Below are 26,567 nucleotides of genomic sequence, written 5' to 3'. Positions count from 1 at the left end.
ACACAGACAGACACACAGAGAGATACACAGACACGTTCACTTTTATAGATATATAGATAGATATATCACATTTATGGCATTGTTGCTCGACCGCTTTTTCCTGGCAATTTGTCTCAACGGTACGTTCTGAAGAACTTTCTTTTCTAATGTTTTCGTTTATTTCATCATTGAACTCATCCTCCCCTAGATCGCTGGGTGCACCACATTTTAAGGAGTTTTCTTCATGGGGTCATTCGTATAGCAGTAGAGCTTCGTCAGTCGAGGAAGTAATATCAGCACAGATGGAGCAATTATTTCGGCACGTTGGACGTACATCTTTTATGTTGCGTAGTAGTCCATCAACTAAAAATGAGTGTAAGGTATTGATTATCATCACTGTTCCAGGTGCTACCATGAGCTGTACATATTCCATGCGGATTTGTTATCTCCCTTCCTGTACGGATTAACAATAACATTATCAGGTATCACCACTACTTTAATAACTCTTAACACAGATCCTATAGATGTATAATACATTCGTAGTTGCAGTCGCAACACTTATTGTAATCAAGAAAACTCATTAAATCTCTCTCTAGTAAAACGTCGTGCTATTTTCAGTAAGCAACTCGCATAGTGGCACTCGTTCGGCAAACATAATTTCCACTGCTTGGTGACGCGAGCAGTGCAAATGTTTCCAGATGGTAAACTGTCTATGGTCAACGTCTCTCAACGCCAGGTACAGGTGTGTGCAGAAATGGGTTATATCCATAGCAAACCTGCTCCAATATTCCGTGGCATCAAGCTTAACCAGCTTTTAATGCACTGGGGTTTGATTAATGGATTGCCCTTCTTTGCGATACCAAATCACAAGCTTCGGTTATTAACATGTTGGCTTACTTTACAAGGTACAACGTCCTCTTCACATCGGGATATACGATGGGCCGATGAATTGCTTGTTCTTGAGAAACGTTGCCTTCTGCGGTTCCGACATGCACATGTTTTCTGGGTTCTATCATTTTGCAGATTTCAATTAACTATCACTATCGTACACGTGTTAGTTGGTAAACTCGATTGACGTGAAACTTAACGAGCCCCAAATCAACGACAACGATTGAGGCGTAGAAAGACGACACGTAATTAGCATTTTAGTAGCTGCTTTGCTATTCACTTTCGACTTTCTGAACAAGATAGCAGTTCTCTAAATACACATACAGATTTCATTTGTTTTTAGCTTTCCACTGCAATGCAATGTCGACAGTTCGCAGTATTGCATAAAGTTTAGCGAAGTTTATGTCTTTCCTCATGCACCGCTCGGAGCCAGCTTGTGTCTTCTGACACGAAACTATTACTTTCCACAACCATGTCGGCGGCAATGGAACTAGCGTCCAGCCACACTATAACATCTTGTCCTCAGATACACAAGTCACTTTTCAATTGACCGAACTGGACCATTCTCAAACACATGTCTTTTATAATCCGTACTAGAAGAGGGTTTTGCAATTTATGTTCCCATCCAGTTGTCACAGTGTTTGCCATCGTCAGGTTTCCCTGCTAGTACATATATATATATATATATATATATATATATATATATATATATATATATATATATATATATATATATATATATAGTAGCAAAAGGACCCGTCGTTGACTGGATTCAAAAGTGCCTACAGAAAATGGACTCTGATTTATTAAAGTATGATAGGTTATGAAAAGGAAGGGTTGTAATGAGATAGCTTCAAATTTGAGGGTATCAAAACCAAAGCAAAATATGATGAAAGTAAAAATAAAATAGATAAACCCATAGTTTATTATATCATACCTGTTCACACTGAAACACTTATCACAATATTCTGTGAATCTATATAAAAAAAACGTGTTAAACTTTGTGGAATATTTCCATTCTAAGGAGGCCAGGCGCGAATGCAGACCCCCACGATTTTATTATACCATCCCTATTTAAGTTAAAACATACTTATCAAAGTATTCTTATGTCATCATCGGCGGTCACTCGTGTCCGAGTAACACTGTCCGTTGTGGCTTCTATGGGTCCTCAGGTGAGCATAGAGCCCAATCCTAGACCCAATTTTTCTTGTCAAATTTGGGCAGATAAAGGTAGTGGTTGTGGGGTGGGGGTGGATGTGTCTGGTTGATAATCTGTCCTTGCGTTTATCCTCAGCAGCTTGATTAAAGTCACTGCTATAAAGCGCAGCACCTTCGTGGACAGCGCTCCTGCATGCCAACCTGCTCCCAGCCACGTTCTTCCATGTCTTAAGGTCCATGTGAAACCGCTTTAAATTTACTTTGATATTGTCCTTATACCTCATCTTTTGGCCACCCTGGGCACGCTTTTCCTCAACAAGCTGAGAGTAGAAAATCTGTTTTGGGAGGCAGAGACCCGGCATTCGGACAACATGACCAGTTCATCTGAGCTGGCGTTGAGCAACAGTAGCGGTGACAGTAGAAATGTCAGCCTCACTCAGGACGCTGGTGTTGGTGCGTCGGTTCTTCCAACTGATTCTGAGGATTTTTCAGAGACATCTTTAGTGGCACGTCTCCAGGGTTTTTACGTGCCTCCCGTATGTGGTCCAGGTCTCCGATCCATAGAGAAGAGTGGGCAGCAAGACAGCTTTGTATACCATGATTTCGGTCTTTGCCAGAAGTTCACGGTTCTCAAATGCTCTCTTCCTTAGCCTTGAGAAAGCCCCACTGGCACAGCTGAGTCGGTGTTGTATTTCATCATCTATGTTGGCTTTTGATGATAGGACGCGTTCTAGGTATGGGAAGTGGTCCACATTTTCCAGTCTAGCGTTGTCGATAGAGATGTTTGGTGGTGATTGATGGAGGATTTGAGTTTTTTTTTATATTGACTGTTAGTCTTAGCTGTTTGTACGCCCTCGTGAAGGCAACCAGTGTACACTGTAGGTCCTCTTCTGAGAGGGCTACAAGGGCGTTATCGTCTGCATACTGTAGCTCCATAATGGATATGGTGTTCGTTCGACCTTTGGCCCTGAATTTGTTGATGTTAAAAAGTCGCCCGTCAGTTCTGTACATAATCCGAACTCTACGGGGAATATGTTTGTCCGTGAGATGGAGGATAGCAGTAATGAAGATGGAGGACAGGGTTGCAGTGACAACCCTGAAAAGCTCTATTTCATCTCCACTACTACTGAGAACTGTAGCTGACATATTGTCATGTAGCAGTCTCAGTACAATTTTAATGAATCATCATTATGATAGATCAAACATACCCATTCCTGTGTCTCGGTACATCTTCTATCATTATATGTAATCAGTTTTTTTTTAAATAGACAACCATATAGAAGCCGATTCGTGAACAGACACACACAGACATTCAGCTTTATATATATACTAGCGAGGTGTACCCGGCGTTGCCCGGGTGTTATGAGGTGTGTGTGGAAACTCCGGGGGTGGGGGTTAAAAAAAAAGTATGAGGATCGAACCGGAACCCTTGAGGCAAAGTTGTAAATTAAAGTGTTAAAAAAAAAGTGCGACGTTAACCATTGCCCCACCGCGAGATGCTAACAGAAACACATTTGAATTTATTTAATTACTTGGATTTGGCAGGTGCCTGTTTTAATGAGTTAATGAGGTCAAGTTTGACTGCGGGATTTTTATTTTCCCAAGATGTTATAGGTAAAACACTAACCCACATGCGGCGAGTGACAAATGTTGAATATTTATCTTCCTGAAATTGAGCAAATTAAATAGACAGGTGAGCTTTGTTAACTGTGAGATATTACGATTTATGTGATATAAAATGTTTTAAAAAGTTGTGAAGCGACCGACTGCTTCTCTGAAAAAAAACCTTTTGTAGACATACAGAAAAAAAGCGAACACACATACATACATACATACATTTTTTGCTTTTATATTTATAGACTAATGAGGGGTACCCGGCGATGCCCAGGTATTTTGAGGTAAATCAAAACTCCGGGGTTGGGGGGCTTAAAATAATAATAAAAAAAATGTTTTGGTAAGTGAGTATGAGGATTGAACCCGAACCCTTGAGGCAAAGTTGGAAATTAAAGTGTGAAAAAAAAATGCGACGTTAACCATTGGGCCACCGCGACATACAAGGGAGACACGTTTGAATTTATTTAACTCTTAAAAACAGGTGTCCGCAATAAAAGTTTCCATTTGACCTAATTAAGAAGGTCAAATAGAAGTCATGCAGTTCACTTTTGCTGCGAGGCAGCGGTTGTGTTTGTTTACCCAAATTTGACTGTTTTTTGCCCAACACATGTTGGGGAGGTGAAAACCAGCTCCCAATTGTCCAGATTGAATAGCAATTGTCTGATATACAACATTGATCGAAGCTGATTGCTTCTGGACGTTTCCCGGTGCGATTGCCGGGAACGGTGCTTTATCTTCGAATTAGTTTCGCTTTTTGTACGAAAAAGCCCAATCAACACGTGAGAAGCCAAAATAGCAATAATTTTGTAAAAGTCGATGTAAATAAATCTATACGCGACACGCTTTACCAAATCCTAGATATTATTATCTAGGACCTATATAAACAGTTGTAAGCGATAGTAACGAACCCGGGAGCGTGTGCGAGAAGCCTTTGCGAGACATACACAAAATGCTCACACACATTTTGCCTTTTATATATATATAGACTAGTGGGAGGTGGACACCCGGCATTGCCCGAGTATTTGGAGGTGTGTGTTGTTGTTAATGAAAACCTAAGAATAAGTGAAGTAAAAAAAAAAAAAGAAAACAGAAAAACGAACATTAAAACTTAAGCGGGCGTTACCCGGGCGGTAGGGGGGTGGGTAATCAAAATATCGAAAAAAAAACACCAAAAAAAAACCTAACGTAAGGCAAACGAACGATGTTAAATATAAAAATCAAAAAAACAAAAGAAAACAGAAACGAACGTTAAAACTTCTGAAAAATAACCCCCCCCCCAAAAAAAACACGTGAAAAATGGCTTTAATAAGCCTGTATCGATATTAAAATTTAAAAAATCGGTGGGTACCCGGGTGTTTTTGGGTGTGTGTTTGTACGGTCGGGGTGGGGGTGTTAATGAAAACCCAAGAATAAGCGAAGTAAAAAAAAAAACCTAGAAAAACAAACGTTCCGTGAAAATGGCTTAAATAAACCTGCTTCAATATTTAAATTTAAAAAATCAAAAAAAGACATCTCACACCACGATTCGAACCCAAAACGTTTTGATAATGACCCAACACTCTAACCAACTGAGCTAACACGACCTACATGAAATTTAGTCAGTTCTTTAACTATTTAAACTAAATCAGGTCATGACGTCATCTGACGGATGCGTAGAACCGATCTCGTCATGAGAGGACGGTTTTTATTGACCTCCCCCTGTAGAAAATTGTTGATTTCAGGGTGAAAAAATTAACGTTTTTGGCCAATTTTTCAATATTTTTCGGGCGAAGGAGGGAGCTTCAATATGATACAAAGTTTGTTAATTTTTGTTCTGTCTGTCGAAAGTTTTTAGCGGACACACTACACACATACATACATGCACACATTTTCGCTTATATATATATACTAGCAGGGCTACCCGGCGTTGCTCGGGACCGTATAAACAATGAAAAAACAAAAGCAGATATTGAACATATGTTTTATTCTTAGGGGAGAGGAATCTTTCATCTCAAGTTTTAGCGTTACAAACAAACATTTGTCTTTTATATATATAGATAATGACAGGTTTTTTGGGGCCCCCTCGAAGATAACTGATCAGTTGACCAACTTCTAGTGGTCCATTTGACGTGAAATTTCGATATTTGTCATCCGGGTGATGGGGCTTCGATATGATACCAAATTTGTCAAGTTTGGTTCCGTCTTTCAAAAGTTTTAGCGTTACAAACAAACATACATACACACAGACGTTTGGCTTTTATATATATAGAAGATATATATATATATATATATATTACTATAATAATTAAATTATTTTTACTATAATAATTAAATACCTACAGACACTAGTGTTTATCCTCTCGGGGTCTTCAGTGCAGGGTGTCACGATTAATACCAGTCGAACGATTCGAACCCCGCATCACGACACCTCTGGCTCGATTAGCGAGTACCTAATCCATTCGACTACCATTAACCGCGTGAAATAACGTCGAATTTAAATAGTTTAAATGTTCATTTACGTCAGTCAGAGAGTGGTCTAATCGTTATACGATGATCTATGCATAAGAGCTAAATTGACCGACTTTAATTCAACTGAAAGTGCTCAACGATAAGAAACGAATTTCCTAAAAAGGCTGTCATAATTATTATTTTTTTACTATAATAATTAGTGACCCATAAAAAAGGGGCCAACTCTAATTAGGTGCTGTTTCTTAGTGTTTTGTCCGAATGAAATGAAACTTTGGTCATAACTAGTTTATTATATTCAAAACATCACATCAAATCACTAGGGTCTTTGGCCTTTTTTTCTCTGTTCTACAACATATGTTATAGATGACCTTCATTTAGCTTTTGTTTTTTTTGTTTTTTTTGGGGGGTCATCCTATATATATATATATATATATATATATATATATATATATTTATATATATATATATAAACATTTTAATTTTAAATGTTCATTTACGTCAGTCAGAGAAAATTGTAAGATGGTCAATATCACGAAATTTGGAATAACGACGTTTATCTTTCATTCAATATGTATATATAAATATATATATATATATATATATATATATATATATATATATATATATCTTTCATTTATGGTTTATCTTTCATTCCTTATATATATATATATATATATATATATATATCGTTATTCCAAATTTAATGATATTGACCATCTTATTTACTCCTTTAATTTAGTTGACGTTTACAATTGTTGACAGCATTTGTTTCGTAGCAAAAATCAATCACTTAATTATTATCTCAATCAGTGAATTATAAATAAAAAATGTAATAATTAATAAATATAACATTTCTGGCTGATTATACCTTAATTAATGGAATTTGTTAATACGTATATGTGGGTTCTAGTGACTTTATTTCTAAAATTTAAAATGTTTAATGAAAGAAATATATAAGGTATTTGAAGCTTCTCTCATAATTTTCCAATTTTGAAATCATGTGCATACGTATTTTATTTCCTTTTGGGTGATTGATTGTTGATATTTCTTCAGAAATAGATTCACTGATTAATATAATAATTACGTTATTGATTGTGTGCTACGAAACAGATCCTGTCAAGAATTGGAAGTCTCAACTGAATTGAAGGAATAAATTGTAAGGTAGTCAACATCATGAAATTTGGAATATACAGTTTGATCATTTATTCATCATATCCTCTGTAATTACATTGAGCTTCTTAAATAAGAATTGATATATGTTTTAAGTAAGTATAAGTGAATAAAGACTATTTCCACAGATATATATACATATATATATATATATATATATATATATATCCGCACACACATACGAAATATATATATATATATATATATATATATATACGCACACACATACGAAATATATATATATATATATATATATATATATATATTGCATATACAAAATCGAATAAATCATAATATACATCTCGTTTTCTCTCCGAATGATTTCAACTGCTTAATCGACCAGACGACTGATCTATTGATATCTGGTTTTGATTTCTTTGCAAGTAGATCGAATTCCGATTGCATATGATTACTTTCAACGGCAAAATGTAATCGATCGTACACCGATACGTGTTACAAAATCGGCTGCAGATGTGTGGGATTAGACGTCACGAATAGATCGTGATTGATTATCGATTACTGCGGATATTCATCGCCACTTCCGCCATGGCAACATCAACGGCGTTTAGTTAAACCGTTAATCGTATTAGGGCAGCCAACAAGTGATTTTTGACGTTTGCGCGCTTCGAATATATATAGCGATACTGATACGTTTTAGTCGCTGGTTATTGGGCGTGGGTCGAGGTTTAATCAGAAGGCGATAAGCACGTCCATTGTCGATTGCAGTGTTAAGTTATTAGTTTCATTTGTAGACTTTTTTGTACCTATATAAACTGAAATATAAATGCGGAAATACCTTCTTAATATCTAAATCGAATTGAAGACACGTGATGATTTTCCGTTTAGGAACCGTAATATATATGTAAGTCCTCAATTTCAATAATGGCATTTCCCCAAGTGCTATTAAAATCCTTCATAAAATGTTGTACCCATAAAAATCTTTATATATATATATATATATATATATATATATATATATATATATATATATATATATATACATACATATATATATATATATATATATATATATATACAAATATTTCGGTGCCATCAGCTAGAATCGAAACCGAAAGCAAAACTGTAGAAATCAAAGCTGATGACGTTACTAATCTACTTACGTTACACGCATATTAACTGATTAAAAATAAACTAACATGAATGTAGAAAATATATAACGATTTTTCCATTTTAACCCCTTGTTGGCCCTTCAAAAACTATTTTCACGGGTTAGAGACCTATAAAATAGCGGTCCAAAAAGAGTCAATCATTTGAGGTTCCTAGATCAGCTCTGGGACTTTTAGTTTCGGACGAAATAGAGCTTAATAATATGGAGATAGATAAACAGCCGGACAGACAGACAGGCAGACACAGTTAGTGTTATAAATTAGATTAATATGATTGACTAGCAGAATAACAACATCTAGAGGAATGCAGAGGTAGAATCAGGATGGGGATGTTGATGGATACGATGTAATTAGAACAAGATCAGAAAGAAAATTGACAACATTAAAAAGAAGAGAGAAGAAGTGAAAAAAGATTTAAAGGGACAAGAAGAAAAGAGAGGCAAAAAAAAAGAAAGAAAAATAAATCTGAGAGGATTGAAAAGAAAGGTTGGTTGTTTTTGTTTTACGGCATATCAACCCTTTTTTCAGGTTATTTAATGCCGAATCAAGTGATTTTGAAGAGTTTTTTTTTTCATAGAACATTTTTTTCAAGTCAGTTTCTATTTTACCCATAGTTCGGACCCTAACAGGTACTACCACTCCGGGTCAGAGTTGACCTGGGAGCAATGGTAATTAAAGGGTGGCTCCACACTCCCCAAGCCCGTAAGCTTGGTTCTCACCATCGGATATAGTTTGAGGTCATATCCAGGACCTAGAAAAGAAAGGGATAAGGAAGAAATAGAAAAAAAAAATGAAAAGTTGAAAGAAGAAGAAAAGGAACTGGAAAAAGACGAAGAAGAAAAAAGAAAGCAATAAAAGAAGACGGAAAGGGCGAAGAAGAAGAAGAAGAAGAACAACGACAAGCACAAAAAGAAGATAAAAAAAGAACAATCAAAAGAAGAAAGGGGCGACGAAGACTAAAACAACAAAAACAACAAAAAAGAACAACAAGAAGAAAAATAGAAAACAAAAGAAGAAAAGAACTAAAAATAGAAAAACAAATAAGAAAAAGAAGAAAATGCAGAAAGAAAAAAAGAAAAAAGGAAGAAAAGAAAAAAACGAAAAAGAACAAGAAAAGAAGAAAAATAAAGATATAAAAAGAAAGATGACAAAAAGAAGATAAAAAATATGAAAAAAGAAAAAGATGAAAAAGATGAAAAAGAAGAGGTAACTAGAGAAATAAAAAAGACGAAAAAGTAAAAGAAAAGAAGAAAAATAAAGATATACAAAAGAAAGATGACAAAAGAAGATGGAAAAACAAAAAAGATAAAAAAAGACGAGAAAGAGGTAGCTATAAAGAGAAATAATACTATTAGATAACTAAATCGTGTGAACAAAGCTTATCAGAAATTCACTTAATGGCTAAACAGCCTGAAAGATGCGCCAGATTAAACGACCCTAGATTCCTTAATAGATTAGATAAAGTTGTTGAATGCCAACACCGCCAACGCGCTCCTCTGTTGATTTTGCGAGGATGACTAATGAAACACATTCATGAAGCAATATTATCAACAAAGGAAGCGGAACGAGAAGGCCTCACAGTAACGGAAGGTGCCAACACGCATGCGCCCGATGGATCAAGTCAACTGATCGGTGGAACAGCTACTTTGTATAGCTACATTTATTAACGCGGCCAAGTTCCTATATCTTATTGGATTGAGATGTATTATGTCCAGAAAGGAAATATTCTTCTACCTAGTCTCAGAGGGCTAGGCTCCCAGGCATTACTTACTACTTTGGGGAGAGGACGGAGTTGGTTCATTACTGATCACCGCGAACTATTTCAAGCTCCAGTAGGAAGCTTCAATAGGGAGCTTCAACAGGAGGCTTCAGTAGGAAGCTTCAATTGGCGCCCACATTATGGAAAGCAGGTAAATAGAAAATTGGCAATAATACATACAAGATAGTTTTTGTTTATTTTTCTCTCCGCGAGGGCAAAGTTAGAGAAAGCCTTGTTTTATGTGAAGGAAAATCAACATCCTTAAGGGAGTAACTCTGGATTGCAGAAAATACATAATGCCTCAGTCGGTGAAGAGTTAAATCGAGGAAAGAACATATATTCCAACTGTACCATCTATATATTGACACCCTCCTACCTTTACCGTACAGACGTTCGTACGTACGTGTGTCACGGTTTTCACATGAGAAATTATTCAAACAGGAGATCACATTTATTAACAAGGAGCATAGAAGTCGATAACATACTACTAAAAATAAATAATTACTATATAGATATTCTAATTTAATGTTCATAGTATGTAATCGCATTCTATCCTCCCTTTTAATAAATAGGATCTCCCGATCACCAATGATGCAATGTAAAAATAAATTTAAAGTGAAACTAAAATACACCTTCTAGGACCCAAGGTAGTATCTGTTCTATCTCAAGAAGATATAATAATATCTTGGGGTCTCTGTTCGCGTCGGGCGTCCATACAATGGAAATATGTCACAAACGCCTATAAGGATATTAAAGATAAGCCGTAACAACCAGATATATTCCGAGACTACATTAGCAATATATTACATACGAAAGGCTCCACTAGTTTGTTTTATTAAGAATATTTTTTCATCTAAAGTGTTATAATCACAACGTTTCTGCCGATGTAACCTCCAACATTCGTCGTGTATATTTTGTCAAACTCGAGAATCTTTCTGTCAAACTCGGAAATGAGCACGCAATTTCGAGCAAAATTCTTTATTTAATCCACGCAAATAATATGCATTCGTTTCGTTTGACATCAATAACTGGCAATATTATTCTTAGTATTGCCAGTACTGAGGATTGAACCTTCAAATTCTAGAATAGGGGCGCTTAAGCCTCTTTGAATAATTAGAACTAAATAGCGGGAGGTGTGTTTGCTGTCCGTAAAATACGCTTAAATATGATATTATAATCTGTCCAGATTTTGCATATATTATTATAGAGTCGTGATTTTAAAAGTAAAAATGTATTTGGGTGCCATCAGCTAGAATCGGAACCGAAAGCAAAAATCTAGAATTCAAATCTGGTGACGAAACCACTGTACCAACAGGGGGTATCCTTTTTCTTTCGGGACTGAACGGAGATATTGATCGCTCGATCGTACGAACCGATTTAAAATAAACTAAGGTGAATGTACAAAATGTATACGTTTCTTTTTTTCAATTTAGACTCTTTTGATCCCTTAAAAACTATTTTAATCTGAAAAAGACCCATAAAAGAACAATCCGTAAAAGTTTCATCATTTGAAGCCTCTAGCGCAGCTCTGCGACTTTTAGTTTCGGTAGAGATAGAGTTTGAAAATATGGAGACAGACAGACAGACAGACAGACACAGTGAATTTTATTAATTAGATTATTACTTACCTCTTTGAACCCGAAGCGATATTCCTGGTATCCCGTTGCACGAAACTCATTATGAAACCTAGAGATCTGCCTACCTCGACATCGTCTTAGATTAAACCATGGATTGAGATGTTGCCTCATGAAATTAAACAACTTTTCGAGCTCACGTGTAACCTAGGTTAACTAGTTCTTTCTGAGCTGAAGTACTTTAACAGAGGGCGGGCGCACGTATGGCGCTTACATGTAAATGCTGAGCCGTCTGCGAAATGATGTCACGGCAAGGAAAAAGTAAAATACTACGAAAATAAAGTGTGCACAGACCAACGTTCGCATTCAAGGGGGCAGAAGTAAGATATAAGGAATAATATCGCGTTTTAATCGAGAAAGCACTTGGAAATAAATGTATTTCGACTGAGAAAATGTGAGTCGTATTATTTCTTGTCTTATGTTCCTTGCAACGTACTCTGCAATAACGTGTTGGATTCCGAGTGTCTACTGGTTAACCCGTGCGTAATCGAGTGTCTTACATTATAATCGAATAAAACATCCCCCACATGAGTTAATTTATTTATAACTACTCCAAGCCTTGCTCTAAATATCACTATATTTTATATATATATTTTAAGAATAGGCGAATATTGAGTAAGCCAGAGAAATGGTTGAAGCAGTTTACGATCTAACAATCAGTTTATTTCATATGTATGTAAAACGAGTTTTAAATGGAGTCAGTCCCGGAAAAGGCTGGGGCAATTTACGGTCTTTAAATCAATTTATCTTATATATATTTTTAGAATAGGGGGAATACTGAGCCAGCCACAAAAATTGTTGAAGCAGTTTACGATATAAAAAAATTTGCTTATTTCATATGTATGTTAAAGAAGAGTTTTTAATCGAGTCAGTCTTGGAAAAGGTTGCGGCAATTCACGATTTTAAATCACTTTATTTTATAAATAATTTTAGAATGGGCGATATTGATTCAGTCTTAGACATAAACATTTTCTCACCAGAAATCACATTATATATATATATATATATATATATATATATATATATATATATATATATATATATATATAGGGGGCGGGGGTATATTTAGCCACTTACGGATATGAATATGGTTAAACCAGCAATTTCAAAGAAAGCATCATTCTATGTTAACGGGCTTTAACTTTTGTCTGATCTATTTTTTTGCATCAAGCTCCTATTTTTTTTTTCAGCCACAAACAAAAAAAAATAATACAACATAGTGCGCATGTGCATGTACATATGTATACCATATAATATGAATATGTGCCGAGTATACTGCAGAAGCTTTTGTGAAAAATACATGAGGTCGTGTAATCTGTTTGTAAGTACATATATATATGTATATCTATATATATATGTATATCTATATATATATATGTATATATATAAATATATATATGTATGTATATATATATATATATATATATATATATATATATATATATATATTCGTACGCTTTTCGCGTAATATTTCTCGTTATACCTCCGTCTTTTTTATTCGACTATACACACTGGGTCTCAACCTATGTAGCAATAGTAAGGGGTATTCTCACTAGTACATATCTGATGGTTTCGGTTTGCAGAGAAACGTTTATACGTCTATTAGAGGTCCATCTCAAAGAATCAGGGCATTCACGTAGATGTCACCTCAACCTTCTATGCTCAAAACGGGTGTGACATAATATGGCTCAAACAAACAGAATGGGAGGAGATTGGAGGTTGTTGGTACGCTTTAAGCGAACAGCATGCATAAAGATATGACTTAGCAATCGATTATAAATGAAGTTGCTAAGGACTCAGATGTCTGTAACAATTGAACAATCTATGTATTTTCTTTTCAAATTTGAGGATCTGCTTATTTTCTTTGTAAAACTTGAAACTTCACAAGCAGACTCATCGACCATGAATATGATCAGCCGAAATGGATTTTGTAACACGAGGCATGATTGTATTGTATTGCTATGCTTTCTGAAGGTTTTTCGATAACGAGCATCTAATACATAAAACACCACATGTCTGCCTGTCTGTCTGCCTGTCTTTCTGTCTGTTTCTATATTTTCAAACTATCTTTTCTGAACCAAAAAGTCGCAGAGCAGCGATAGGGGCCTCAAATGATTGGATTGTTATGCACCTTTATTTTATAGGTTTTTAGCCGGCTAAAATTACTTATAACAGGTCCGAATTGATCAAATTTGAAAAAATCCTTATGCATTTTTTACATTTATCTTAGGTTATTTTTAATTTTTAATGTTTAATCAATAAATATCAGGTCGGATCAGTAGTAACCTCACGCTAGTTTTGCTTTAGGTTTCGATTCCAGCTGATGGCACCCAAATAATATTGTTTTTAATCTTACGATAACGACTTTATAATGATATATACAAATCTGGAAAAATTTAAATATCATATTAAAACATACTTTACGGCCGGGCAACGCCAGGCTCCTTCCCGTCTAGTGTATTTATATTTTTCGGACTAGTAATACATTAGGTTTCTTCTCATGTGGGAGAGGTATATGTAATATAAAAATAAGGGGCAATGGAAAATAATAATCTCTTCTAACTAAATATATTCTGATTATTTCATGCGTGAATATTTATTTTTATTGATAAGGAGATAATCATAAAAAATGAACGATATCCAGATGCTCGTAAGGAAATAATTGTGGAATTGTTATAACTGATGATAGATATTATTGGCCTAATAATAGCTAATAAATAAGCAGAAGATAAGAATAATCCTTAAGACGTTTAGTCAACAACGAACAGAGAAAAATTCCAACTTAAAAAAAAACCTGGTTTTGTGATAATCCAGGTCTTTGATCAGAGATATGATCTGTTTTCTTCACAAACTGTCATGGCGGATCTCCTTTCTTTAATAATTATTTCATATATCGGTTGTATAAGACGATTGCTAAATCACGAAACCATGCTTGCTTAACCGGTGTCTAATGTAATATTAATTGTAAAGATGATTTCTTTGTTTTTACTTTAAAAGTCGTCTTTTACGCCGAAATATAAGGTATTTATGTATGACTTAACAGGAACATTCGAAGAATGATTTAAAGAAGATAAACCCATGATGCTGGCGTTGATAGAGATGAAATTGTACTTTATATACACATGGAAGAAACTAAGTGAACATTTTGTGGTCCTTCGACAATAAATAAAAATAGAGATGGTCGGTATGCCGTCTGAAGAAAAAACGAAAAGAAAACTTTTTTTTTAAACAATGAGATACTAAGCGCAAATCTTCGTATAATCCTGTGCTTTTTCTAGGTTTTATCTTCCTGTGCTACGTTCCTATGACGAAACGCGTTGGCTATTTATCGATTCGATTGCGTTTGTAACGAATCAAATGATAACATTATATAAGATGTATAATTCGGACGATACTTTGTACAGCGACACAAGATCGTGCGACCGGTTCATTTGCAGTAACACGCACAGCAAAACCGAGATTACATGTATATCTACACATGGATATGCATAGGTGCATATATATATATATATATATATATATATATATATATATATATATATATATATACATATATGTATATATATGTACATTCATATAAATACCATACACACAAATGTATATATATATATATATATATATATATATATATATATATATATATACATATGGCATATATGCACGTATATAAGTATATATATGTTCATATATGCCTATGTATATATGTATATATATATATACATTTGTGTGTATGGTATTTATATGAATATATATATATGTATACATACATACACACATATATATGTATGTATATATACATACATATATACATATATATGCAGAGGAATAACATACGCACAATGTATATATATATATATATATATATATACAATTCGTATATACATACAATCGTATATATATAAAAGATTTGTATAGTATACATATCTGTGTGTATGTGCATGTATATATATATTAACACACACTTCTATACATATAAATATAAATATACATATGTATATATATGCATATATATATATATATATATATATATATATATATATAAACACGATCTGTGTGTAATGCCAGCAGCTTCGGATCTGGTCGAATGGTCGTCATAAGATCATTAAAAACAGTCTGCCTGATGTTTAATTGATTTCTATAAAAGTAAGGCATTGCACCACTCCCTCGTTCTGGACGCAGTCGTGCCATGAATATTTATACGTTTAGTAATTACGCTATTGCCGTTAGCGTTCAATTAAACTTCGATAACGCTGCTCGGTTTACCTAGGGAATACGTGTAAACGTTGTCTATCGGAGAAGAAAAAATAGCTGGAAGCGAAGAGTATTAGATGCAGAAGCCTTAACAGCAGGGTGAAGGTCATCATATCACGAATTATATTTGGACTACGAATTAATTACATGGGATATTAATGAAAATACTTCAAGCTCTGATCTATGAATTTACGAAACGAAAGTTTAATTTATTACATAATGTCATAATTACCATATCGTATGAATCCAAGGATCCTGTTTTTGTCTTTGATTCGCTTGTTACTAGAATGCGCTGCCCCCTTTCCATGTAAATGTGAAGAATATTAGATAAGTAAAAATGAGATTAGGATAAGCCTAGAATCGAACCCTGTTCGCAAAGTTTAGAAATCGAATGTTAGAAATTAAGTCTATTGTTTATTCCTTTAGAAATGTGAATACTAGATATATCAATAAAAGAATGAACAATGCAAATTAAATTATATTGTTTAAAATAGGTTAGATTAGAATTGAGGATTTTTTGTTGTCAAAAGTGTGTTGGACACAAATGTGTAAAGCCACGTAAAATTGGTAACGTTTGAAAGCACACTTCTGACGTCTTAAACAACGGACATTTCTCCATATTATGGGTTCGGATTTTAGTCACCAACAGAGAAGTCAGTCAGCAAGAGAGAAGTCAGTCCAAAAGAGAGCCAGAGAATTGGTCAGTTAATCCCTCGGAAGCGAAGGAAGAACATTTAGACTATATAAATGCAAAATTGAATTCCTGACGTCAATGGACCGGTCGAGCAAATGAATAAAGAAGTTATCATTATATTGTAACTGTTGTCTTTTGTCACATCCTTCATCACGAACGAAAGGTAATTGTGTTTTATCATCAATATAAATGAACATTGTAACCCCTTTTAAGTAACATCTCCTCTGTCACAACGACCTAACCTTCACATGAAAGATGAGTTGGAACAATTACATTGAGAGCATTGCCAGGACCACTGCGAAGAAGGTGGGTTCTCTCTACCGTGCTAGAAAGCTATTAACGCCTGAAAATACCCTATACATCTATAAGGCCACCATTCGCCCATGTATGGAGTATTGTTGCTATATTTGGGTTGGTGCATCTGCCACTAGTCTCTCGCTCCTAGACAAGGTTCAAAAGAGAGTCGTCAATCTGATAGTTCCTGCACTGTCAGCTAAACTTCAGCCTCTGTCACATCGACGAAATGTTGCATCCCTCTGCCTGTTCTACAAGTACTTTAACGGTGAATGCTCTGAAGAACTGCAAGCATGTGTGTCACTTCGACGTAAATACACCCGACACACCCCACAATCAGCTAAATCCCACCCCTTCAAAATAGAGATCCCTAGATGCAAGAGAGCCTTCAACTTCAGTAGTTTCTTCCCCAGAACAGCTAGACTTAAGAATTCCCTTCCGGTTTCTTGCTTCTCCGACTGTACTGACATGCAGAAGTTCACGTGTAACGTGAACTGACATATAGCTGCCAAACTTCCTACACTGTATCCCTGTAACTTATGCCACTGATAGTAACCCCTTACAACAAAGTGGGAATGTGCCTCGTTTGGGCTGAAAAGGCAAGAAAAATATCACAAGAAATGCCTCCTCTCCTCTTATCAGTGTTAAAACATGTAATATATATATATATATATATATATATATATACATATATATATATAGAAATGTCTTCTTTCCCTCATAATCACTATCGTTATGTCGGTATTATATGAGTCCCGTTATATATGTGCCCCAATATTACCTCTGCGTCATCATTAAATATATACTCCTGCTACACATTAAATATATACTCCTGCTACACATAAAATATATTCTCCTGCTACACATTAAATATATACTCCTGCACCACATAAAATATATACTCCTGCTACACATAAAAAATATATACTCCTGCTACACATTAAATATATACTCCTGCTACACATTAAATATATACTCCTACTACATATCAAATATATACTCTTGGTACACATAAAATATATACTCCTGCTACACATTAAATACTTACTCCTGCTACACATTACATATATACTACTGCACCACAAAAAATATATACTCCTGCAACACATTAAATATATATTCCTGCTACACATCAAATATATACTCCTGCTAAACATCAAATATATACTCTTGCTAAACATCAAATATATTCTCCTGATACACATTAAATATATACCCCTGCTACACATTAAATATATACTCCTGCTACACATTAAATAAATACACTTGTTAGGCATCAAATACATACTCCTGCTACACATTAAATATATACTCCTGCTACACATTAAATATATACTCCTGCTACTCATCAAATATGTATTCCTGCTACACATTAAATATATACTCCTGCTACACATCAAATATATACTCCTGCTACACATCAAATATATACTCCTGCTACACATTAAATATATATTCCTGCTACACATTAAATATATACTCCTGCTATACATTAAATATATACTCCTGCTACACATTAAATATATACTCTTGCTACAAATTAAATATATACTTCTGCTAGACATTAAATATATACGCCTGCTACACATTAAATACATACTCCTGCTACACATAAAATATATACTCCTGCTACACATTAAATATATACTCCTGCTACACATTAAATATATACTCCTGCTACACATTAAATATATACACCTGCTACACATTGAATATATACTCCTGCTACACATCAAATATATACTCCTGCTACACATTAAATATATACTCCTTCTACGCATCAAATATATACTCCTGCTACACATAAATTATAAACTCCTGCTACACATTAAATATATACTCTTGCTACATATTAAATATATACGCCTGCTACACATTAAATATATACTTCTGCTACACATCAAATATCTACTCCTGCTACACATCTAATATATACTCCTGCTACACATTAAATATATACTCCTGCTACACATTAAATATATACTTCTGCTACACATTAAATATATACCCCTGCTACATATTAAATATATACTCCTGCTACACATTAAATATATACTCTTGCTACACATTAAATATATCCGCCTGCGACATATTAAATATATACTCCTGCTACACATCAAATATATACTGCTGCTTCACAGAAAATATATACTCGTTCTACACATAAAATATATACTCTTGCTATACATTAAATATATACTCTTGCTACACATCAAATTTATACGCCTGTTACACCTTAAATATATACTTCTGCTACACATAAAATATATACTCCTGCTACACATTAAATATATACTCTTGCTACACATTAAATATACCCGCCTGCTACACATTAAATATATACTCCTGCTACACATCAAATATATACTCCTGCTTCACAGAAAATATATACTCGTTCTACACATAAAATATATACTCTTGCTACACATAAAATATATACTCTTACTACACATCAAATTTATACGCCTGTTACACCTTAAATATATACTTCTGCTACACATCAAATATATACTCCTGCTACACATTAAATACATACTCCTGCTACACATTAAATATATACTCTTGCTACATATTAAATATATACGCCTGCTACACATTAGATATATGCTCCGGCTACACATCAAATATATACTCCTGCTACACATCAAATATATACTCCTGCCACACATTAAATATATATTACTGCTACACATTAAATATATACTCCTGCTACACATTAAATATATACTCTTGCTACAAATTAAATATATACTTCTGCGAGACACAAAATATATACGCCTGCTACACATTAAATACATACTCCTGCTACACATAAAATATATACTCCTGCTACACATTAAATATATACTCCTGCTACACATTAAATATATACTCCTGCTACACATTAAATATATACACCTGCTACACATTGAATATATACTCCTGCTACACATCAAATATATACTCCTGCTACACATTAAATATATACTCCTTCTACGCATCAAATATATACTCCTGCTACACATAAATTATAAACTCCTGCTACACATTAAATATATACTCTTGCTACATATTAAATATATACGCCTGCTACACATTAAATATATACTTCTGCTACACATCAAATATCTACTCCTGCTACACATCAAATATATACTCCTGCTACACATTAAATATATACTCCTGCTACACATTAAATATATACTCCTGCTACACATTAAATATATACCCATGCTACATATTAAATATATACTCCTGCTACACATTAAATATATACTCTTGCTACACATTAAATATATCCGCCTGCTACACATTAAATATATACTCCTGCTACACATCAAATATATACTGCTGCTTCACAGAAAATATATACTCGTTCTACACATAAAATATATACTCTTGCTACATATTAAATATATACTCTTGCTACACATCAAATTTATACGCCTGTTACACCTTAAATATATACTTCTGCTACACATAAAATATATACTCCTGCTACACATTAAATATATACTCTTGCTACACATTAAATATATCCGCCTGCTACACATTAAATATATACTCCTGCTACACATCAAATATATACTCCTGCTTCACAGAAAATATATACTCGTTCTACACATAAAATATATACTCTTGCTATACATTAAATATATACTCTTGCTACACATCAAATTTATACGCCTGTTACACCTTAAATATATACTTCTGCTACACATAAAATATATACTCCTGTTACACATTAAATACATACTCCTGCTACACATTAAATATATACTCTTGCTACATATTAAATATATACGCCTGCTACACATTAGATATATGCTCCGGCTACACATCAAATATATACTCCTGCTACACATCAAATATATACTCCTTCTACGCATCAAAAATATACTCCTGCTACACATTAAATATATATACTTCTGCTACATATTAAATATATACTCTTGCTACATATTAAATATATACGCCTGCTACACATTAAATATATACTTCTGCTACACATTAAATATCTACTCCTGCTTCAAATCAAATATATTCTCCTGCAACACATCAAATATATTCTCTTTCTATACATCAAATATATACTCCTGGTACACATTAAATATATACTTCTGCTACACATAAAATATATACTCCTGCTACACATTAAATATATACTCCTGCTTCACATTAAATATATACGCCTGCTACACATTAAATATATACTCCTGCTACACACATTAAATATATACTCCTGCTACATATTAAATATATACACCTTCTACGCATCAAATATATACTCCTGCTGCACATTAAATATATACTCCTGCTACACATTAAATATATACTCCTGCTACACATTAAATATATACCCCTTCTACGCATCAAATATATACTCCTGCTACACATTAAATATATACTCCTGCTACACATAAAATATATAATCTTGCTACACATTAAATATATACTCCTGCTACACCTTGAATATATACTCCTGCTACACATAAAATATATTATTCTGCTACATATTAGATATATACTCCTGCTACACGTTAAATATATACTCCTGCTACACATTAAATATATACTTCTGCTACACATAAGATATATACTTCTGCTACACATTAAATATATACTCCTGCTACACATCAAATATATACTCCTGCTACACATTAAATATATACTCCTGCTACACATTAAATATATACTCCTGCTACACATTAAATATATACCCCTGCTACATATTTAATATATACTCCTGCTACACATAAAATATATACTCCTGCTACACATCAAATATATACTCCTGCTACACAACACACTCGATATTGTTTAGTTTCAATTGTTTTTTGAAAAACAGCAGGTATTTACGAGAGGGATGATAAGAAGTTTGCCAAAGTTCCTTGTGAAAGTGATTTGTGGAACGAACTGGATTCGAACTTGGAACAACCCGGTCGTCAGTATGTGTCGTTAACCACTAGACCTCCGTTAAATTCCAACTATATAATCTACTTAATAAAACTCAATATATCCGTCTGTCTCAATATTTTCAAACTCTATCTCGAAATAAAAAGTCGTAGAGAAACGCTTGGGGTCTCAAATGATTAGATTTTTTATGGACCGTTTTTTATAGGTCATTATTCAGTTGAAATAGTTTTAAGGGGCCCCAAACAGGTCAAAATTGTGAAAATGATTTTCCCCTGGTACATTCATGTTAGTTTATTTTTAATCAGTTCATATGTGTAGTAGGTGGAAGAGTGGTAATGTCACCAGCTTTGAATGCTAGAGTTTGGTTTCCGGTGTTCATTCTAGCTTATAGCATTTAAACACTTTATTTTTTTTTACTTTTGTAATCAGGACTCTATAAAAATATGTGCGAAATCTAAACAAATTAAAATATCACATTTAAGCGTATTTTACGAACGGGAAAAGCCGGGAAATGCCGGGAAATTCCGGCCGTCCACCTTCTAATGTATGATTAAAATATATGGTGAATTATTTTACAAAGATCATAACTAAAAACCAAAATAATTAAATTCAATTTACTTAATATTACGGTGTACGCAAATACACTATGTTTCCAATGAATTTTATGGAAATAGCAAAATGATTAAATGGATTCATCATTTCTTAGGAAAGTTTAACAATCAAAATAGCTTATTTATCTATAAATTAATAATATCATATTAGCGGCTGCAATAAGGGTAGTGTCGTTCAAAATTAAAGTTTTGTATTTTAATAACAAATCTTAAACTTTGACGAAATACGATTACGCGAGTTGTAAGATTAAAACTAACGCCGTTTTTTGCTACAGAGTTTATTTTTCTTCATAGATATCATCATTCCCAATGTATTTTTGCAAACCTCTTTTGATGCTTCAGTCAGAGAAGGTCAGAGTGCGCTTTATCACTCACATTTCTGTCATCCTAAGGCCTCCAGCATTGAAGTGCCACCTATAGGTCATGCTCCCATGCTGAAGGCTGTCTTTTTTTAAGGTATCACCACTTATCAAGAGCCAGAGATCACTAAAGGATAAGGATTAAAGAATGTACGGTAGTCAAAGGGACAACAGCATAGTTATCGTTAGAAGTGTAAATTTGGTAAATTTGATTACTTAAGGGGAACAGCTCATCAAGAACTTGTTTACATTGGACTTGAAGACGACCTGATTTTAGTCAGCTGGAAAGCAGTCACACAGAAGAGAGTTCCACAGGTGTACAGTTCTAAGAAAGAAGTTCTGTTCGTAGAATCATTGTATGGCTGTCCCTAGGAAGCTGTCCTCGTGCACACTAACTCGCAGGCGTTTCTGTTCCCGAGTGAGGTGGATACAACTGTAATAATCGGCAATCGGACACAAGCCGATGGTGATTCTGTTGTCGGCAACGTGATCCTAACGATTTTAATCTTGGTACAGATGTTCAAAATATGCAACTGAAAAGAGTGGTAGTTATCCGGTGTAAAGTATCATGAAACATATTACTGGTTGGAGGCTTCTTTATGGAAAATAATTTAAAATATAATAATGCTTACACTTTTTGCTTTGGATGAAAATTCAAAATCATATTTGCAATGAAATTGACGAACCCATCTCCTAACTGTGATGAATTAAACCGCGTCGGCTCCGTAAGCGTTCAACAGGCGCTGTGAATATTGATTAGTTCAATTTTTTTCTGCATGGAGACATTAAGTGACACGTCTCAGCTTATAACACAGGTTCACACTGACGTTGCTTCCTTAGACGTCAATATCTCCCACAGTCAGATGAATCATTCAGGTTAAGAATACACAAGCAAAGTCACCATAGCTGCTTATTTCAGGGAAAAAAAAAAAAAAAGAGATTAGAAGAATTTCTTTTGGGAACTCACTCGTGTAGAGAACGAGGACCCGAACCCATCGTTATGTGGATGATACATCTGCGTAACTAGGTTTTCAACAGTTCATAATAAACAAATTCTTGTACGTTGTATTTGCATAAATGTCTACAGGTATACATTTGGAATTGCATTGGCCTATTTTCTTATACATATGCACAGATATTCTAGATACTAGTACTAATTAATTTAAATAGTTTAACTAAATTATCAATTACAGTAACATATCTAAAACTGTTATATTCAGTAATTTTCAATGGAAAATATTTAAATTTAACGATTAGTATTTAAAATGCGATATATATATATATATATATATATATATATATATATATATATATATATATATAAAGTAAGTCAGAACTGATAATTTCTTTCTAAAACCGCAAAGTGAAGCTAAATTGGATGAAACTGTTTAAACAACCTATACTTCATTTGATTCGCTTTTTATTCCTCTATAAATTTACTTCTTCATATTTGACTTTTAATTAAAGTATCCTAAGGCTCACATCAATTTAAAAAAAAAATCAAATCGAGAACGCAAAAAGAAACTGTACAGTAACAAATGAGCTTAAAACCAGCTTAAAATATTCAACTTTATGGGATACAAAGCATTTTTAATCGAAAGTGTTGTTGTTCCAGGTTATGCATCGTAACATATAGTCTATATGCCGCGACTTTTTCGTAGTGATTGTCAGGAGCTCATTAATCTCCACCTTTCTGGTTTATCCAATCGAGAAATCGGCCGCAGATTGAAATGTGATGGGAAAGCGGTACAAATGACTGGGTAAAATCAGAACACTGTTCGTGATTCCCACAAATCTGGTCGACCTAGAGTTATTCTTACAGGAAGGACAATGCAATCAAGCTCCGCAGCCTCAGAAATAGATTTGAAACGGATCCCAAAATCCAACAACAGTGTTATTTTGATAAAAAAGTGATCTCTTTCTACAGTAAAGAACAGATTAAAGGACTTTGATTAAAGAGGTTGTTTTGTAAGACGCAAGCCAATGATTTTTTGTAAAGAACAGAAAGCGCCGTCCGGATTTCATCAGATGCCGTGAAAATCTTGAATCTTGTTCGTATCAATCGAAGATGATTTTAGCGAAAAAAGTAAGTTCAATGGGCTGGGCAGTGATGGCAGGAAATACGTTCGTCGAAAGAAGGACAATCGTTGGTGCACAGTTTAAACGCTGCAAGATAGTGGAGATTCAATTTGGTGTGAAGCGTTATAACTGCCGATGGGCCAGGGCCTATAGTTCGCTTGCAAGGTCGAATTATACGACCAGGTACATTAATATGTTGAGTGAGCATGTTCTACCCTACTTTGGCTGGAATTTGGACGATCAACCCATCTTCATGCAGTGCAATGCTCCTATTCACAGAGGTGGCAATGTCAAGAGGTTCCTGGAAGAGCATGATATTCCGTGTTTGGATTGGCCTTCAAAATCCTCAGACCTCAATCCTATCGAAAACCTACGGTATTATATTAAGCAACAACTGCGCAATGATAAAAGCTCAAATTTGGAAGAACTTTGGACAAATATTAAAGAAGTGAGATGCAGACTAATTCAACGAATTCCTAAAAGACTGAAAATTTGCAGAAGACATTTGCTACTAAATATTTCCGATTTCATGTTGTGTTTGTGTTTCCTGTTCTAAATTTACATTTAAATAATAATTTTGAATTGTGCGGAATTTATTTTTGCCTTTCCGATTTGAAGTTAAATTTTAATTGACGTGGACACAAGGATACTTTAATTAAAAGTCAAATATAATAGAAAAAATATCGAGAAATAAAAGTCAAATCGAATGAGGTCAAGGTTGTTTAAACAGTTACATTCAAGCTAGCTTTAATTTGCGATTATTAAATAAATGACAAATGCAGACTTTCTTTTAGGCGTCACTATATATACATATATATATATATATGTTTTTCGACAGTCAAACAACGTAAAAGCTCACTGGAGACATTACAGCCAACAAACAGGAACCCCAAGGCCCAAGTTTCACCCTTATTTGGGCTCATCAGTTAGACATATCCGAACTCCGGATTCAAAAGCCGAATTTCGTTCATAGACAAGAACTCTGTCACATGAGTAAACGCACCAAACACCAAAAAGTCTATCAACGAACTCAGATCAAGCAAACTACGGAATGAACTTCGTCTTGAACAAGGGGCTTTGCCATCCAACTTACGAAAACTCACGAAAACTTACGAAAACTTACGAAAACCATTTTCTTCAGATATTCAGACGGTAACACTTCATTATAATAAACAATGGTCATATCTTGACGAGTTTTTGTTTATGTTTTACAGGTGAATCATAGATTTGAATTCAGTCCAGCGCTTTTCTTCATTCTTCGTCTGTGATTAACGTTAAAGGCAAATTACATAAGCAGAGTTTTCTTTCTCTAGAACTCTGTTCGTGCAACGCAATACCGTTGGTCTGCTTTTCTGCTTACCACAGCATGCTCATTTTAAAATTTAATGTGAATAAGTTCCTGTTGAGCAGCCATTTTTAATCAAGCCCTACCCAAATTCCACCATTACTGATCACAGTGTCTCATTATGTACCTTATATTTTATCCTTATTCTAGGGTGGCCCCTGGGTCTTGAATCTGTGAACCCGTTCGCTAAGTAAAAAATAGAATTAAAAAATACAATGAATATATCGATAAAGCAAATATGACTAAAAATCTTGTTAAAGC

The sequence above is a fragment of the Euprymna scolopes genome, chromosome 23, assembly GCF_053919585.1.
Source record: "Euprymna scolopes isolate OS-2025 chromosome 23, ASM5391958v1, whole genome shotgun sequence".
Lineage (NCBI taxonomy): Eukaryota > Metazoa > Mollusca > Cephalopoda > Sepiida > Sepiolidae > Euprymna > Euprymna scolopes.
Note: the sequence above shows the minus strand (reverse complement) of the source record.